Source organism: Mastigoproctus giganteus, chromosome 5 (genome assembly GCF_048544385.1).
Source record: "Mastigoproctus giganteus isolate SK-2022 chromosome 5, ASM4854438v1, whole genome shotgun sequence".
NCBI lineage: Eukaryota > Metazoa > Arthropoda > Arachnida > Uropygi > Thelyphonidae > Mastigoproctus > Mastigoproctus giganteus.
This window is the reverse complement of record NC_143579.1, coordinates 103,382,430-103,401,590: the sequence shown is the minus strand read 5'-3', so window position 1 is coordinate 103,401,590 and position 19,161 is coordinate 103,382,430. Positions and strand designations below refer to the sequence as shown.

At 37.3% G+C, this 19,161-nt stretch overlaps 1 protein-coding gene across 2 annotated transcripts in view; it reads left to right on the top strand.

Moving 5' to 3' along the window:
* Positions 1 to 19,161, top strand: part of LOC150085600 (organic cation transporter protein-like) — a 440,672-nt gene that overhangs the window by 309,104 nt on the left and 112,407 nt on the right. The window lies entirely within an intron of this gene.

Sequence of the window (19,161 nt, the reverse complement as noted above, 5' to 3'; positions counted from 1 at the left end):
AATTCCTTTTATTGCAGTCTAGTCAATTTTCTTGTATAATTTATGCATTTTTGGTTTTGCTTACAGTGTATGTTAAATCTTTAGCCTAACTGTTACTGCAGCCACTAAATTTATATTATAAATCACTACTTAGCTACGGCCAGTTTTCAACTGCAAAAATGTAATTTATCAGTTATTAGTATTAATAGGGACAAATGATATAAGAAAGCAAGCAAGCTTATGCAGCATCAACAAAAAAAAAAAAAAAAAAAAAAATGCATGGTATAATATGGTGCAAACTGTATGGTATGATACACTGATGGTACTAGAGAATGAAAAATAACTGGGGGAAATTGTGTAGGAAGGATGTGGAACAGTGGCGGAGAAGAACTATGAAATTAGTGACCAGAATTAAAGAGTACTCTTACCACAAAAGATTCCATTTCTGCAAATTGCAGTGTCTGGAAGCTAGGCACCTATGAGGAGATATATTATTTGTGTGTTTAAGGCTTTAAATAAGTTGAGTAAGCTAAATTTTGATGGCATCATATATCTGGTACTACACTCAGGGTAGTGGAGAATGAAAAAGACCTGAGAGTAATTGTGCAGTCAGATATGAACTTTTCTGAGCAGTGTGGATAGGCTGCAAGAGTAACTCATGAAGTTTTGTCAATGATATATAGGAATTTTGCTAGCAGGGATAAGGAGGTGATTATCCTCTTGTATAAGGCAATGGCCAGGCCATACCTTGAGTATTGCATACAGGTCTGGAGGCCACATTTTAGGAAATATGTTGAGCTACTAGATCGAGTACAGAGAAAGGCAACAAGATTAATGAGTGGAACAAAGGATTGCTGTTACCAAGAAAGACTTAAGTTCTGCAAACTGCAGCGTCTGGAGACTAGTCACCTGTGAGGCGATCTGATTGAGGTGTAATAAGGCCTTGAATGGGTTGAGCAGGCTCAATGCTAATGGAATTCTTCCTCTTGTTCAGATTACAAATCTGAGGGGGCATAAATTCAAATTGAGGAAAAACAGTTGTAGAATAGATGTTCAGAAATTTGCCTTTAGCCAGTAGGTGGTTGATTGCTGGAACAAACTTCCATCTGCCGTTGTGCAAGTTGTCAGCTTATATAAATTCAAGGCTGAACTAGACAAACGTTTGGAGTGAATGAATGGATGGATGGATGAAACGGGAAGGTTTTTTTTTTTTTTTTTATTACTATATGAGCTTGCTTTCTTGCATCATGTGCCTCTGCTAATACTGATGCATCCCTACCCTTGCTCAGACAACACACACACACACATAAGGGGACACAGAGTTATATTAGTGTGGAAAATGATGCAAGAAAGCAAGCTTATATGCCAAATAATAGAAAATAATAATTAAAAAAAAAAAAAAAAACAGGTCTATCTATATCATCTGTCCATAGCATGTAAGTTATCTAAATTGTCTAATTTATTGAAATGCCCTCTGGCTGAAAGCAAATTTCCACACATCTGTCCTTTAACCATCCTTCCTCAATTTAAATTAATGTCCCCTCATGTTTGTCTGAGCAAGAAGAAGAATGCCATCAACATTTAGCTAACTCAATTCATTCAAAGTCCCAAGCACCTCAGTCAGATTATTCAGGTGCCTAGCTTCCAGATGTTGCAATTTGCAGAACTGAAGCCTTTCTTGCTAAGAGTTCCCTTTCATTTGCATCACTAATCTCACTGCACTTTTCTAAACAAATCAACAATCTTCCTAAAATGAGTCTTCCAGACCTGTGCAAAATATTCATGGTGCAGCCTAATCATTGGATACAATAGGATAATCACTTCCTTATCTCTGCTGTAAAAATTCCTGCATAATCTGTACAAAACCGTAATGAGCTGTCCTGGCATTCTGTCTGTACTGCTCAGAAGACTACATGTCTGATTTCACAATTACCCCCAGGTTTTTTTGTTCTCCACTATCCTAAGTGTTGTACAACACAAATTGGTATGTTATTCTAGAATTACTGCTACCCATATGCAGTATCTTGCATTTATCAATATCAAACAGCAAACACCAATTGCAGCTTCTCATCTCATCTGCCTAAAACTGTAATGTGAAGATCTTTATTCTGCTGCAACAAGATCTTTCCTACAGTATCATATCATGTCAATAAGCAACCTGCCATCCTTTGTATCATCTGCAATCTCAACATTAAGCTTCATATGCCCTTCATCAGTACTATAAACAAATATTGAAAACACCGTTGGATCTAGCACTGAATCCTGGGGTTCCCCTACTAACAGTGGTCCAAGAAGAACAGTTCCCTTTGATAACTAATCTTTCTGGTTATCAGTTGGCACTCTCCCACTCAACCATCCCTTTATCCATAGCAGTAACTCGCCCCCTAATGGCATGCTGCCCCAATTTGTATAGCAGATTACTGTAGAACTGTATTCCTTTCAAGATGGTCCTGCATTTCTTTTTTAACCAGTCACTCCATTATTTTTCCTTGAAGTCATGCTTGCAGGTCTGTAATTATTGACTTCACCCTTTGATCCCCTTTATGAATTGAGGATATATTTGCACATCTTTGTCCATAGCAGCCTCTCCTTGTCCGAGGATACTGTCCTAATGATGGCTAAAGGTTTGCTGACCTCTTTTGCTTCCTCTGTTAATAGCATTGAAGAGATCCCATCCAACCCAGGCATCTTATCTACTTATACCATTAACAATTGCTCTTCCATTTTCCTTTGAGTTATCAGAAAATCATTTAGCTCCCTGTAATTTGATATGCTTCCAGTGTCCCCATCTGTAAACATTCCTCATGTGTGAACATAGATGCAAAATATATATTCAGTCTTTCAGCAATCTGAGCAGGTTCATTAACTGTTATATCCATTCATATCTAGCAGACCAACATGAGTCATCCTTTTCTTCTAGTCCTTACATGAGGAAGGATGGTTGTGCAAAAATTTGCCTTCAGCCAGAGGATAGATGATTGTTGAACAAAAAGTGGGTGGTATGAAATGAATTTAAAGAAGGATTAGAAAAATTATATGGAGGGAATGGATTGGTGATGCGGGAAAGAGGATTTTTTCCCCCTTGGTGATGCTGTATAGGCTTACTTCCTTCATGATTTTCCAATACTAGTATTAATATCAGGTAAAAATGTGATATTGTTAGCAGACCTAGCTGAAGGCTTAACTTTAAGACAATGAGAATCTTTATGGGGTAGGACTGTCTATATGAAAAAATGACTGGTAAAGATTAATGGTCGGAAGCACGCCTGTACACTCTTGAGAATTAAGTAAATAAAGGATTTTAAGAATGTTAGGAATTAAAGGAAGTGTAGAAAGCAACAAAGGATGATGTAATTTTATTATTCTGCTCCCAACAGTGCATCATTAATACTTAAGTTCCCAGCTTCTGACTAGCTTGGGTTCCCAAAGCATGTTCATAAGTTAGTTACCTGAAATCTGTTATCCTTCAGAAATGATATTATAAATGTGGTCTAGGATTCCAGAGTAGCTCAGCAAAAGTTTAACCCTATACTGTTGCAATATTGGTAAGTAAACAAGTAAAAAAAAATGTAAAATTGATTTAAGAATATATACTATATAGCTATAAGCACATTTTCAAATGCTTAATTCATACAAACAGACAAAACAATTAATAGGCAAATGTGCCTGTTATATTCAACCATGTAGAGGGATTTTTTGAGGCAATCCAAATTTTATGAAAATTGAACAAATAGAAATCAGTCTGAGCTTCATAGTCATAATATGACTAATGCTATGTCCTCAAAGAAATTATATGAAGTTTGCAGGAATATACAGGGAGATACACTACCAGTGCGACAAACTTGCAGGAGGTGTAGGGGCACAAAGACAAATCGGAATCACATAGCATTGCCGGGTCCGAAATGCCTTCATCATGTGGTAGAGGATGTTGAACGGGAGGTCGCGTGAACAGATCTTATTCTCTCATGTTTTTGTAGCCAGCAGGATTTAAACTGTTTAGATAATACACATGATATTAATGTTTATAGCTGAACAAGTTAATGTTCATATCTATTGTGAGGCAAGGTGGGGTAATTGCACTATAAAAATTTATTAGTTGAACTTTGAGCAGATATAGAATGTGCTAAAAATAAAGATAGATAAATAAATGCATTTGACTCCATACAGCATAAGGCAATGTTTTGGCCACTGGAAAGACAAGGCATTGATACCCCATATATTATGATTTTGAAGAAAATATATGAGAGTGCTACCTCCTTTATTAGACTAGACAAAGACAGTAGGAAATTTAAAATCGAGAAAGGAGTTCGACAAGGAGACACAATATCTCCGAACCTGTTTACTGCTGCCCTTGAGGAAGCTTTCAGAAGATTAGACTGGTCGCAGAAAGGAGTCAATGTGAACGGAGAGTACCTAAACCATTTACGATTTGCAGATGACGTTGTGGTCATAAGCCACGATCCCAAAGAATTAGAGGAAAATCTTAATCAGTTATGCACAGCTAGTAAGGATTTTGGACTAAAGATGAATATGGCTAAAACAAAGGTAATGATGAACAAGTATGCCACAGAAAGGGAAATAATGATTGAAGGAGCAGTAATTGAAAAGGTGGAGTCATATATTTATCTGGGACAAGTTATTAGCTGTAATAATGATAAATGGCTGGAAGTCAAGAGAAGAATAAATTTTGGATGGATAGCATTCAGGAAATATAGTCACATACTGAAGAGCAATATCCCAGTACGTCTGAAACGTAAAATAATGAACCAATGTATACTCCCCACCATGACTTATGGAAGTGAAACTTGGGCACTCACCAAAAGAATGGAAGAGAAGCTGAGAACTACACAGCGAAGAACGGAACGAATCATATTGGGAGTCAGACTGTTAGATAAGAAGAGAAACACATGGATTAGGCAGCAAACTCAAGTAAAGGACATTCATATCAAAAATAAAGAACTAAAATGGTCTTGGGCAGGACACATAGCTCGAAGTCATGATGACAGATGGACTAAGAAAATAACAGAATGGTACCCAAGAGGAGCTAGAAGAGAACCTGGAAGACAAAGGCGGAGATGGATAGATGAAATTCATGAGTTTGTGGGTAGTAAATGGATGGCCAGTGCTCAAAACAGAAGGAACTGGAAAGTTGCTGGAGAGGCCTTCATCCTGCAGTGGATTGAAAATGGCTGATGATGAAATAAATAATTTTTTGTATTGAAGTCTGTTACATGTTTAATGCAGGACATTAATATTTGAAACTTTTTTACATATAGAAGTTTTTAAAAAAATGTCCAAAGATCATGCTTGCTTCATGTTTTTGGGGTAAGTGCAAGCTTGACATTTTATACTCCCCATTTTGTTAAAGCTATTGGGGAAATGTGTTTTTCCCCAATAGCTTTAACAAAATGTTTTGGCAAAAGCAATGTAAAATAATGTATCTACATAACTGCCAACTCTGAATTTAAAACAAAAATTTTGTCTTTTTTTACTTGATTTCATTTTTCTCTGCCTATCTTTTAAAATATAATTGATAACAAAGAGTTTGTCTTTTTACAAAAACTGTTTTTCAACATATTATTCTTTTCACAAAAAAATAATGAGACTATGTTAAAATTGGATATATATTTTAAAATTTGTGAATTTCTGCTAATTTTTGTTAATGAATTAGCCATCAGGGGAAGTCTGCTGTGATAATCTAAATTACTAAATAGAAATGTGCTATAATAATATTATTCTGGGTTATCTACAATAATTTCATTTTAGTTATTCAATTGTGTAGTATGAAACTAATTAACAATGTATTTTAGTAAGATGCTAAAGAAATATGAGGTAAATTTCAGAAGGCTCACATGCAAGATTTACCTGTATTGTGAAATCTAAAAAAGGTAACACATTTGCCTTGTGCACTGTATGCAGATGTGATCTGTCAACTTCAGTTGGCTAGATCGCATAATCAGACATTTGCAAACAAATAAGTATAAAACAGTGTTCGGTGCATAGAAAGAAATGCAAAAATAGATGTTGCATTTCATGGCAATGATGTCATATATGCCAAAAGTTTCTTTGAATCTTTTGCCATGGAACATATCTTTCTCTGAGTTGTGCTGATCATGTTTCTGAACATTGTGCTTGCGTATCATTCAGAAATGTGTTTTTCCCCAATAGTGAAATAGAAAATACACATTTGTGCAAAAACAACAGGCATTGTTAGTGAAATTACATAGATTGGGAAAGAAGATTTAAGGATGGCTCTGAAAAATGAACCATTTTTAATTGCTACAGATGGCAGTAATCAAACTGATTCTAAGCTGTTTCACATTTTTGTGAATTATTTTAATTAAAAAAAAAAAATCATTAAATTGAAAGCAGCCTGTTCTCAGTTCCAGCATTAGATGCACCCTGGATTCCTACAAAAAAAACTGTCTGGCACTTAGTGTTCAAATGTACCTGTTATGGTAAGCCTAAAAATGAGTAGCATGGGTATTAAAAGAGGCAGTTTGAGCTCTTCTTGGAATAGACTGTCCTTATCAAATTAATTTATGTGCTGAAAAGGGAGCTGCATTTCATCCTGTGAAAGTGGATGAATACTTGGTGGAAATTTACTACTGAATTGCTGAAAAGGAAAGACAGATTTGAACAATTCCAACTGGTGCATTCCATTTAAATAAAAAACATTTTGTAGGATGTATTTGCACATTGGCTGCCTTTGACTAAATGTGTAACTAGAACAGTGACAACCTTTGAGAAGCCTCTTAAAATAAGAAATTAGAAATGGTGAGAAAAGCAATATGAGTGCTATTCTGAGTTATCAAATTGAAAAGCACAACAAGCAATCACTAGTGAGTGGTACTGACTCATGTTGAAATCCAATTCATGATCCAAAAGTTTTTAAAGGCAAATTGATGAATTCAAGAGAACTTCTGAATTGCAAACTTCTGGTGAAAGCAATCTTAAACAGGCCAATCAAACTGATGATTCTACGATATCCTCACTCATGCAGAAAGTCTGTTTCTCTCTTATTGCATGAGTAAAACAGTTTGTTTGTTTCTTTTAAATGCGAACATTTGAAAATTCGAACATAACTATTCGATCCAATGTATCTCACATTCATGTGCTGAAGTCATAGATATGTAGGCGCCTCTGTAGCCAGGTGGAAAGGAGCAGCAGTGCGTAGCACACGCTTCTTGATTAGGCCGGGGTTCGAGCCCGTCACCACCAAATACGGAGGATGCGGAAAGGTCAGGGAATGACCACCACATTTCCTGGAGCAATATGGCCTTAGTTGCTAATGCTCCTAAAAACCAAATAACAAACAAACAAACATCATAGATATGTCTCCTGGATATGTTGAAGAATGTTATGTGCAAATTTATTTCACCTACAATTTTCAGATCTTTCATTTTGGAAACTGATTCTTGTAGCAGACTAAGCCAGAACGATGATTCTGACTTAGGCTTTTCTACCACCAAGGTCATGGAAAGTCTAAAACAAGAGGACAATATTCTGTTCTTTTGCTCAGTGAGGAAGTGCTTCATGACTGCACATGTTCCCATGTACACAAGTTCCCATGGAGGAGTGATGTTCTTATAAATGCTGATATAGCACAAATTTTATCAGTCGGCACTGCATAATTTTCAAAAATTTCAAAATTTTTTTGAAAATAATGAAACTGACTACTGATAAAACTTTTGCTATGTCAATGAAACTGGACTGGTGCACAAAAAATTTCATTTTTTTGTGAACCAGTTTTCCATACTTGGTGTCATAGATAAAGAAATAGCTGAAACATTAAAGACAAAGCAGCAGATGAAGTGTTAAAGTTAAATAGAAGCAATACATTTTGCAGCATCCGTTTTGACAGTTTCAGCGTGAGAACCTATCAGACTCTATTATGAAAGAAGAAAGAATTGATGTACAGTGGTTGCTGATCTTCTCTTTCTGCTGAGGTGCCTCTGTAGCCAGGTGGGCAGGAGCAGCAGTGCGTAGCACACGCTTCTTGATTAAACTGGGTTCGAGCCTGTGACCACCAAATACGGAGGATGCGGAAAGGTCATGGAATGACCACCGCCATATCCCCGGAGCAATATGGCCTTAGTTGCTGATGCTCCTAAAAACCAAATAACAAACAAACAAACTTTCTGCTGAAGCTTTATCAATGCCCTGATAACCAAGGCTAGATAGCAGGACCATTGTTATGAACAAAACTTTGACTATCAACATCAGAGGACAGAGAGTGCAACAGTATCTTTATTAAAACAGTCAAAATCAGTAAATATCAATAAAGTTTATATATAATAGAATATCTAAAGAGAAAAGCATGCTATGCTGGTAAACAATTCTATGGCTGTACTTTTAATATGAAATGTATTTTGTCAGTGAATTTTAATTTCTAGTGCAGTGCACATTTTAAAAACCTCCTGCTTTTTCCAAAAAATCTCCTTTTATTTAGGAAGAACTCCCGTTTTTTGCCTGTTTTTGATCCAAAAACCTCCTGTTTTCCTCCTGTCTGGTCTCCAGTTTTTTGAAAGTCAAAAATTGGCAGCTGTTATCCACTTTGAAATGCCTGAAATGAATAACAAATAATAACATGCATAAATAAACTGTACAGTTTATCTGTGTATATATATTGCATATTGTTTGTTGTTTCTGTGTTTTGCTTAACATTGTATCATTAGCATTAGCATTAGTAGAGGCATATGATGCAAGAAAGCAAGCTTATTCAGCATCAGCCAAAAAAAAAAAAAAAAAACACACACCACTCCCATTTCACCCCTCCGTTCGTTCGAAATACCTGTCCAGTTGAGCTTTAAATTTGTTTAGGTTATCAACTTCAACAACAAGTGATGGAAGTTGGTTCCACCAACCAACCACCCGCTGGCCAAAGGCAAATTTCCGCACATCTTTCCGACATCCGTCCTTCCTCAATTTGAATTTATGCCCTCTGAGGTGATTATTCTGAGCAAGAAGAAGAATCCCATTGGCATTGAGCATGCTCAAACCATTCAAAGCCTTATACACCTCTATCAGATCACCTCGCCGGTGCCTAGTCTCCAGACTCTGTAATTTGCAAAACTTAAGCCTTTCTTCGTAAGAGCAACCCTTTGTTCCATTCACTAATCTTGTTGCCCTTCTCTGTACCCGTTCCAGCAGCTCTACATCCTTCTTGAAATGAGGCCTCCAGACCTGTATACAGTACTCAAGATGTGGCCTAACCATTGCCTTATACAAGGGAATAATCACCTCCTTATCCCTACTAGAAAAATTCCTGTATATCATTGACAAGAAACCATGAGCTACTCTTGCAGCTCGTCTGCACTGCTCAGAGAACTTCATATCTGCCTGCACAATTACCCCCAGGTCCTTTTCATTCTCCACCACTGTCAGTGTAGTACCGCAGAGTTGATACGTTGCTCTGGGGTTACTGTTTCCCATATGTAGTACTTTACATTTGTCAATGTTAAACTTCATTTGCCACCTCTCAGCCCATCTGTTCAACCTTTCCAGATCCTGTTGCAGCAGCATAGCGTCAGTAGTGTCCTTAACAACCCTGCCAACCTTTGTATCATCTGCAAACTTGGACATTAAACTTGATATCCCATCATCAATATCATTCATAAACACCGAAAACAACAACGGACCCAACACTGAACCCTGAGGAACTCCACTAATAACATTAGTCCACGTTGAGCAGTATCCATTGATTACCACTCTCTGTCTTCTGCCACTCAACCATCCCCTTATCCAGCAATTTGCCTCCAATGCCACACTGCTCCAATTTGTGCAGCAGTCTTCCATGTGCAACAGTATCAAAAGCCTTTCTAAGATCCAAATATATAATATCAAAGTTATTCCCTGCATCCAGTTCTTTTGTGACTACATCATAGTATCCAATCAAATTGGTCAGGCAAGACCTGCCCTTAACAAAACCATGCTGCGTCTGAGCTATAACTGAATTCTTGTCTAGATGATCCTGCAGTGCTTCTTTAACCAGTGCCTCCATTAATTTACCTGGAACAGAAGTTAAACTAACAGGTCTATAATTACTTGTGTCAGCCTTTGATCCTCCTTTGTGAATTGGGGTTACATTTGCACATCTCCAGTCTATGGGTACCTCCCCTGAGTCCAAAGAAGCTCTCATAATTATGGCTAGGGGGTTTGCTTACTTCCTTTGCTGCCTCCTTTAATATAACTGGATAGATCCCATCCACCCCAGGTGCCTTTTTTATGTTTATCCTCAACAATCTCTCCTCCACTTTCTTCTCAGTTATTACAAAATCATCCAGCTCACTGCCAATGTTTACTTTACCTACATCATTCTCCTTCCTGAATAACTCCTCATGCGTGAATGTAGATGCAAAATACTCGTTTAGATTGTTAGCCACCTGAGCAGGATCCTCAACTGTTGAACCATCAATATCCAGTGGACCAATCTGATTCATCCCTTTCCTTCTTGAGTTTAAATATGTAAAGAACTCTTTTCTGTTTTTCTTTGCATCCTTTGCCAAGGATTTTTCGTAGTCTGCCTTTGCCTGCCTAATCTCCTTTGTGATTTGGTTACAGACCAACTTATATCTATCATAGGCTTCCATGTCACCCATTAATTTGTATGTATCCCATGCATTTTTCTTCTCTGCCACCTGTCTCATTAGTTCATCTGACAACCATTTAGGCCTAAACCTTGAACAATATTTCTTAGTTGGTATGTAAAACCTGGTAGCCTCCAAGATTAGTTCCTTGAATGCTTCTCATTTTGAGTTTGCTGTTGGTAACATCATCAGTTGGTCCCACTGTATAGAATTTAAATACTGTCTCAGACCATCATAGTCGCCTTTACGAAAACAAAAACCCTTCCCTTTACCTCTGATGGTAGTTACCTCCTTGAGTAAATCCCACTTCAACACACTGTGATCACTGCCACCTAGTGGTTCATTTATCTGCAGATTCTTAATGCATGAAGAATCACTACTGATAATCAGATCAAGAGTATTGCTCCCTCTTGTTGCCTCACGAACATGCTGATGTAGAAAACAATCATCCAATAAATCCACAAAAGCCTTGCTAGTGTGCGAGTGACCAACCCACAAATTCCAGTCAATATCTGGGAAATTAAAATCCCCCATTATAAGACTCTCTGATTTACTGGCCCACTCTATTTCCCTGTACAATATCTTATTATACTCATCAGAGTCATTAGGCCTATAGCACACTCCTACTCGCAATTTTGATTCCCCTATGCTTATGTCACACCAAACTGACTCGACACTGCCCTGTCCATCGATGTCGACTGGCTTCACTTCCTTGGACTTTATGTGTTTCTTAACTAATAGCATAACCCCTCCTCCCCTCCTGTCCTGTCTATCCTTTCTATACACATTGTATTAAATTCCAGTTCCGCATTACTTATATCTGTGTGACACCACGTCTCTGATATCCCAACAATATCTGCCTTTGATCTATTGAGCAATACCTCAAATTCATCAAATTTATTTACCAAACTCCTAGCATTGGTGTACACGCAGGTATACATGCACCTGTTTCTATTCTTAGCTACCCTAACACAACCCATGTGTTTACTTGTACCGCAATGACTCCCAGCAGTCTCTGTAATATCCTGAATCTTGTTTTTCAGGCTTCTGCTCATTTCAATAGAAGCAGTGCAAGAATCACTTCCACCTCTGCCAGTGGCTACTGTTAATCTATTAGTCCTTGTATCCCCCCCCCCCAACTAGCAGTTTTCCGACCCACCTAACACTGCCTCGACAGCATCAGCAAAAATTCTTGCACCCTTTCTATTTAAGTGTATCCCATCCCTGTAGAAGCAATCTCTCCTGTTAACAAGTACAGTCCAGGCTGAAAAAAATTCTACCCGTTGAACCTTGCACAATCCCTCCAGGGCCGAATTGATCGACAAGGCTCTCATCATATACTCCCTCCTATCGTGTCTGGGCAGAATTGCAGACACTTTCAAATTCAACCCTAATTCACGGCTTTTTTTCAACAGTGTCCTGTACTTGCTAAGTAATTCCGCCGGTCTCCTACTCTTAATGTCATTAGTGCCAACGTGTACAACTATATCACCTTTTGTGCCCTTAAAAGATGATATCCGCTCTACAACGTCATCAACCTTTGCCCCTGGCAGACATACCCTGGTCCTATTCCACCTATCCTTTTTACAAAGCATGTTCCCCGTTTCCCTGACAATAGAGTCACCAACAACTACTAGTTCCTGTGGGACCAGCGCATTCTGCCTAGGGGGCTGCCTCTGTGTTGCCTGATGACCAAGTGCAAGCTCTGGCGTTGATGTGGGCAGCTGAGAGCTTGATGGGCCCCTCAATTTATTTCCTTCGAGGGCATCCACCCTGTCTTTCAAGCTCTCATAAAGGCCCATAACAACGCCGAGTTGTCGCCTGATTTCCTTGCACTCCTTACATCGGGCACACACAAAGACATCCCCCTTGGCAGCATCATGTCCCGTACTGTGATTCAGAGGGCAACTGCCCCCCTCAGTTCTCCCCTGAACCACAGCACTCCCATTAGCTTGAGCCTTTTGCTTTGCTGCTCTGGTCAGAGTCATGATTCCGATTTAATTCAATAAAATTTCAAAACAAAAATTAAATTCTTAAGTTATATCCAAAAACAGTTATGTTATTTTTTATTTTTATTATTTTTTTTTCGGTATCTAGTGTTTTCTACGAGTTCCCTTTATACAACTTCCGTATCACGTGTACCACTATAGTTATGTATTAATTATTTGTTACGATTAAGTCGTTATAAATATATAGAGTTAAAAATACAATTTAATCGACAATAAAGTTTATCAAGATTAATAGATTTACTGATTAATTGACAATATTATATTATATTGTCAATTTAATTGTATTATATTGGCACTATACTACACTAAGCTTATGCTATCGTGTAAAAATGGCGGGAATTCTCGAACGGTACTTCTACGGACTCGTAAGTATTGATTAGCTTCCAAATCTCGCTATCTCAATTTAGAATAAACTAAGGATCCTCACTAGGTCTATAATCTACTTATAGAAGATAATTTGATATAACAATTGGTTAATAAATCGACTAAATTTGGTTAAAAAAAAGTCTTCTCGTTCAATTCGTAACACGTGGATTTGATACCGTTACCGATACTAAGTAATACCTACAAAATCTCTGTCTAAGTTAAACTTTAAACTAAGTATCGTAACTAAGTATAGTATCGTAGTATAAAAATAAGTTAATATGACAATTTAAGCTAATAAATCAGAAAATAAATCAGGAAAAACTTCTCTGTTCCAAGAGCTTCAAGGAGCTTCGTCCGCACAGGATAACCTCGTACCCAGACGAATCGAAATATATAAACAGAAGTGAAAGAAGTGTCTGGATTACCCCGACAATTTCTGCTACATATGTGGATGCTTTACAGCAAAAACTCAGAAATAGAAAATCTACATTATTACTAAGCATGCATATATTGTACTTTGATTGCAAGATTGGTGGTGAGAACAAAACTTTGGCTGTATTACCTGCACTACAACTCTGAAGATGCAGCAACTGGAAAAATTAAAAGTATACCTTTTGCTGTTCCTGAGTGTGGTGAGAACTGCACAAGCACGTTGGTGATTGCTGTTTCTGCATGAGAAATATCAGGGAAGTCTAGATGAAGCAAGCACAGATTCAAATATCCTAACATGTCATCTGCAATAAAGCTTGTTCCACATAATGAAGACCTGCTGATACCAGATGCCCCAAAATAATAGGATAAAGGAAGCAGTGATGAATACAGTGAGGATTTTGTTTCAGCTTTTGCTGGACTATCCACTTCAACATATTTGGTATTGATGGTGGTTGTTGTTATTTGGTTTTTAGGAGCATTAACAACTAAGGCCATATTTCTCCGGGGATATGCGGTGGTCATTCCCTGACCTTTCCGCATCCTCCGTATTTGGTGGTCACTGGCTCGAACCCCAGCCTAATCAAGAAGCATGTGCCACGCACTGCTGCTCCTGCCCACCTGGATATGGAGACGCCGTATTGATGGTGGTGGTGGTGGCAGTAATATTCCTAATGCTGGTGTTAACCAAAGTCTAGTTCTTTTCCCACTGTTTTCCTTTTGTATATTAATGATCATCTTCCACTGACTGGAAATCTTATACTCTCCATAGTTTTGTTGATGATAATATACTACATTACACCTTCCAGTTTGTAAAACCGTGTTCCATACAAACAGTCTTCTCAAATATTCACCATTAATTCCCTAAATTTCAAACTCTAGATAAATCTCAAGTGGAGCAAGGAAAACTTAGTTAACTTCCATTCTTCTAAAACTAAGTTCTGTTTTATTTCATACAAAAACCGGTATATCGTTCCTATTCCCATCTTCAATGACACTCAGATTTCTAGACCAGATCATATATCTCCACTAAGAATAGCTCTGCTTCTAATTTTTCTCTCTTGGAATAAGCACATCATAATATTGCTTCCTCTGCACCAAACTAATCAAGTTTTTTTTTGTTTTTTTTCCCCCACTCTCAGTATTATTTTTTTTTCTTCTAAACTACTCACTCAGTACAAATCTCAAAGCTTCCCTACAATGCTTCATATTCCAAAACTCTTTCAGGCTTCTAGAGAGAGGTTTTGGACATGTTCCATTCAAAAGAGAGCAATCCAGCTAATTTATGATTCATCTCGTACAGAGTCTATCCAGTCTCTGTTTCATAGACCAGTTTCTGCTGCATGCCTTTTCTATAAATACTTCTATGGGCACTATTCTTCTAAATTATCATATGTAATCCCCCCCCCTTTTCCAGGCACGCACTTCAAACAATCAACATCTGTTCACTGTCTAATTCCAAACTCACTGATCCAACTTTTTCTCTTCCTCATTTATCTCTTATACTGTTTCTGGAACGAAAGCTTTCTCCACGTGTATTTCCCAAATATTACAATCTACAATTCAAGTTTAATTCATGATACTAAATACTAGTATTCCAAAATCACATTAGATAACCTCTCCAAAACAGAAACTTTAATGTGGACACTTTTTTAGGGTAATTGCGTTTTTGTAAGTCAACATAATTTGTGATGAAGGCAGATGAAAGTAAAAGTCATTACAGTAATACTAATTAGACGTGTAATGACTATGGATTCTCATGGAGCAGATGGCACAATTAAATTGATTACCAGCACTGGTAAACATGTGTACAAACTTATTTGGACTATCCAGTGCAATTCCACTGGTGTGCGTCACTCAGCAAGGCAATAAAATTGACAAACTGGGATATGCTGTTGCCAGAATTTATAATAAAAAAAAAGAAGACATGTTTGTAAGTTAGCAAATTTGTATTCAGATTCAGTTTGTGGTACAGCTGTAATACAGTTCTTAAAAAAAATAAAATATATATATTTTATTTATTTATTATTATTTTTTTTAAATTTTTTTAGACTGCATAAATAGACTGCATAGATAATTTTGACCAGCAGCCCTTAGGGATTTTTTGCATCCACGAATATACTGTACTTGGATAAAAACACTATTTGATATTACTCTCATAACTGCTTTAGTGAATCTTGAGATGTCCAGTTTTTTGATCAATAATTATTGAAGTTTGTTTTTGCATGCAAGTTTCCTCCCTCTGGAATGCTGGTCAATTTTTTTATGATGATTACATGTTGATTTTTTAAGAAGCATGTTTGTGGCACAGCCATATGCAGAAATTTGAAAAGGGAGGATTTTGACTTTTTAAAGGATGAAGGGTCTTATCCTGTTGTATTCAAAGAATTCCAGGTGAGCAGAAACAATGGATATGGATTAAACTAGTAACTGATCTACTTATCCATAATGAAAATGAAATGCCCTGAACAAAGCAATTTATACTCATTTTTACTAAAAGTTAATTAATTGAAACACAAAAGTGTTTCAATTATATTGTACAATGATAATCATTGTAAGAATCATGATTATCATTGTACAATATAAGAATAAGTTACAAGTAAGAATCAGTCACAGTGATTTTTCCAAATTACTGGAACTGGCTGCCTTGACTTTTTTCAAGCAGAAGTCAGTATAGCCAGTTTTCACTATATCAGAAATTCCATTATACTAAAAATTGTCCACTATATGTTATACTTTTCATTATTCTAGAAAGTGGCCACTGTACATCTCTGTATAGTGGACACTTTCTTTTGATTCAGTGGTGTCCACATTAGAGGGGCATTTCTCTCTCTCTCTCTCTCTCTCTCTCTCTCTCTCTCTCTCTCTCTCTCCTGCTGTGTGTGTAAATTGAAATGTTTACACCCCCCCCCATGCACACACATCACCTTCTTATTTTCATTCCAGGATAAAATTTGCAAATCATTAAAAGTATCCTTGCAATTTTGATTAAATTTCTTTTATAATCTTTGTATTCTTTCGAATTTGCTGTTATATTTAACTGTTCTGTACATATTCTTTAGTATCTGAATTAAATTCTGGCAATATTAACAATACTTCTTATCTTCCATTTTCTTCCTCCCCTTTTTCCTTCTTTGTTCCCCCATATTTTTCTCACCTCCTTAGCCGACCGGGCTAGCCGAGTGGGTAAAGTACCTGCCCGGCAACCCAAAGGTCGCGGGTTCGATTCCCGCCTCGGGCTTGGATCAAAGTACTGCAAAAACCTTGGGAGGTGCAATATGGCCACAGAAGCCGATGCGCCAACAACTACCAAATCAATCAATCTCACCTCCTTCCCATATTTGGTTAATTTATTTAGATCATTTTTTCCCTCCACATCTTCAACTTTGCACTCATTACCAGCTGTTATACGAACATATAATCCATCAAACCTTGGCAGAGCCTTCTCCGCCTGTGTTCCCTCCATTCAAGAATTGTATTTGAACCATCGACAGTAGTAAGAAATCAATTCTTATCACTCACCCCTCATCTATGTCTCCCCATTCAACAAAGTGCAGTGCAGAAACGCATATACTATTATGTGTGGAAGATCTGCATTTTTTTTTTTTTTTTTTTTCCCCAATTATTAGTACACTTGTCATATGACCTATGTTTTTGCAATTTTGGCATTCTACCCCCAAATTAACCTTCCCACACACATCAAACAGACTGTTTGTTCTTGAGGGTAGGTAATAAGCAAGTGATAGCCCATCAGATCTATAATATCAGGCACAGGAGTTTTAATATCAATATTTACATGCACCGTGCCCATATCCACCCCTCCTAGCCATTCCTCATGTAATCATCTTAGATTTCCTGTTTTCTGTTGTAACAGTAACTTAAAATTTAATACTTTACAACCATAATTTGTAAATTGTAATTATAATATTGGTAATTGTAATAGCAATACTGTAATTGTAAATTGGTAACTATAATTGTATTATTGGTAATTGTAATATTCTAAAATATTCAGATTTGTAGCTCTTTCTATTTTTCTGTTGCCCCAACAGCTTTGTCTGATGATGGGTATCGGTAAGATACCTGAAACATCATATTAATCAATAATAATGTAGGCGGTTTTAATATAATAATTTTAATAATAAAAATAATAAGAATGGTTTTAATATAATAATAACCTTAAAGTCAAACCTGCTGCACCTCCAAAGGAGGTACCTCACATGGGTGACCCCTTATCTGGAAAGGCTGTCAGTCTTGAAAGATGACCAAACTACCTGCCAAATCTTCTGAGTCTAGAATTAGAGCTGGCTCATAAAAAACAAACTACAAAATCACAGTACACCCAAGATTCATCAGTGAATGAGATGTAATGGCCAACCGGGCTAGCCAGGTGGGTAAAGTGCCTGCCTGGCAACCCAAAGGTCGCGGGTTCAAAACCCGCTCGGGCTTGGATCAGAGTAAAATGCAAAAACTTTGGGAGGTGCATTATGGCCACAGAAGCTGATGCGCCAACAACTAAACAAAAAAAAAAAAAAAAAAAAGAGACATTTAATGATTCATGATTCATGCATTAAGAATTTGCAGATAAAGGAACCACTAGGTGACAGTGATCATAGTCTGCTGATGTGGGATTTACTTAAGATTTAAGCAGAAGCATAACTACCATCAAGTGTAAAGGGAAGGATTTTGTTTTCGTAAAAGTGACTACAGTGATCTCAGACAGTTTTTAAATTCTATACAGTGGGATCAACTGATGATGTTAAAAACAGTGAATTCTAAATGGGAAGCCTTCAAGCAATTAGTCTTGGAAGCTGCTCGGCTTTTCTTACCAACTAAGAAATACTGTTCAAGATTTAGACCTAAATGGACATCAGATGAACTAGTGAGGCTTGTGGCAGAGAAGAAAAATGTGTGGGATGCATATAAATTATCAGGTGACACAGAAGCCTATGGTAGATATAAGCTAGTCTGTAATCAAGTTACAAAGGACATTAGGCAAGCAAAGGCTGATAACCAGAAATCCTTCACAAAGGATGCAAAGAAAAAGAACAAAGACTTCTTTACTTATGTAAACTCTAGAAGGAATGGAATGAATCAGATTGGACCACTAGATGTTGGTGGTTCAACCATTCATTAATCCTGCTCAGGTAGCTGACAAACTGAATGTGTATTTTGCATCTACATTCACACATGAGGAATTCTGTAAGGAAGGGGAGACAGAAGTTTACTAAACTCAAACAGGGAGCTAAATGATTTTGTAATAATGGAGAGCAAAGTGAAGGAAAAATTGTCGAACTTAATATAAAAAGGCACCTGGGCTGGATGGGATCTATCCAGTTATATTAAAGGAGGCAGCAAAGGAAGTAAGCAAACCCTTAGCCATAATTATGAGAGCATCCTTGGACTCAGAGGAGGTCCCCACGGACTGGAGATGTGCAAATGTATCCCCAGTTCACAAAGGAGGTTCAAAGGGTGATGCAAATAATTATCGACCTGTTAATTTAACTTCTGTTCCAGGGATTATAATGGAGTCACTGGTTAAAGAAGTGATGCAGGCAGTGGTGATATTCAGTTGGTATGCACCGGTATGGTTGTACCGGTTGTTAAAATGTCTAAAAACTTCTGTACCGGGTGATGGGTAGAGTCTAATAAGTTTACTCACCGAGTTAAAAAAAAAAAAAAAAAAACGTCCCTGTTGATTTTCACCCACACTGGGTGAGGCAGTGTTGTAGCATTGCCAATCACACCATAATGTATAATTTCAAGGCCAGTTCCCATAGGTGTGCTTTCTA